The 988-nt window shown below is 36.8% G+C and overlaps 1 non-coding gene across 1 annotated transcript; it reads right to left on the bottom strand.

Moving 5' to 3' along the window:
• Nucleotides 1-308: 308 nt before the first annotated feature.
• LOC144700345 (small nucleolar RNA U3) lies at nt 309-497 on the bottom strand. Its single transcript, XR_013580719.1, has one exon. It is a non-coding gene; the product is annotated as a small nucleolar RNA U3 (small nucleolar RNA).
• Between the last annotated feature and the right edge of the window lie 491 nt (nt 498-988).

Genomic DNA, 988 nt, shown 5'->3' with positions numbered 1-988 from the left:
GTACCTCCTCATCCTCATCAGTGTCATCACATCATTTGTCTAGAATTTTGTATTGTTTGAGTGTTGAATGCTATAACTGGCTGAGATTATTGTTTGTTATCTGCAATCAATAGCTCTTGTCATGCCATGTGTCACCTTGGAAAAAGGAAACATAGAGGAATAATGACTTATTATTAAAGTAGATTGTTTAAATATATAGATCACAAACGACATGGCGACACGTCAGTGTGTGCCATTTCAGCCATTTTACCTTTTATCCATTGAAAATACCACTTGTGTGTGCCACGTGTACACATTTTTTTATTTTTTTTCCGTCGGTGTGGGCAGGCAGAGGAACGATCATCTGCATCGCTGTGGCCATGGGCCACAGGGCAACGCTACTCACGCTCTGACCGTGAGATCACACCTCATCAACCAGACTTGGTGGTCTGTCTCCTTTGTGCTAAAGGATACAGTTGTACGAGCCTATAGAACAGATCCTGTTCAAGTAAGGTCATCCACGTGTACACATGGCACCATGTGTCCCTCACACATCTCGTGGCCCTCATTGTTGATCAGACAAAAGAAGAAATAAGTCATTAATTTAAACAAAATCAAGCCTCAGTCCAAGTTATTGCAAAAAAGGCATCCTTTTTCATGATTTTCCATGTCATCTGAGCTTGAAAAAAATACAAATTAAATTCATTAGCCTTAAATGTCATTATGGCATCCCTAATTCTTTTTCTTCTTCTCTTAAATTCAGTTAAATTCATTATGCGCTAGACAAATTAAAAAAGACAAATTTAATTAAATTCTTCTTCTTCTTCTCCTTCTTCTACTACTCTTGTTCTTCTTCACCTTCTTCTTCTTCTTTTTCTTCTCTTCTTCTTTTTCTCTTCTACTTCTTCTTCTTCTTTTTCTTCTTCTTCTTCTTCTTCTTCTTCTTCTCTTCTTCTTTTTCTTTTTCTCTTCTTCTTCTTCTTCTTTTTCTTTTTCTTCTCTTCTTCTT

The sequence above is a fragment of the Wolffia australiana genome, chromosome 2, assembly GCF_029677425.1.
Source record: "Wolffia australiana isolate 7733 chromosome 2, ASM2967742v1".
Taxonomy (NCBI): Eukaryota; Viridiplantae; Streptophyta; class Magnoliopsida; order Alismatales; family Araceae; genus Wolffia; species Wolffia australiana.
The sequence above is the reverse complement of the archived record's forward strand: the minus strand, read 5'-3'. Positions and strand labels throughout refer to the sequence as shown.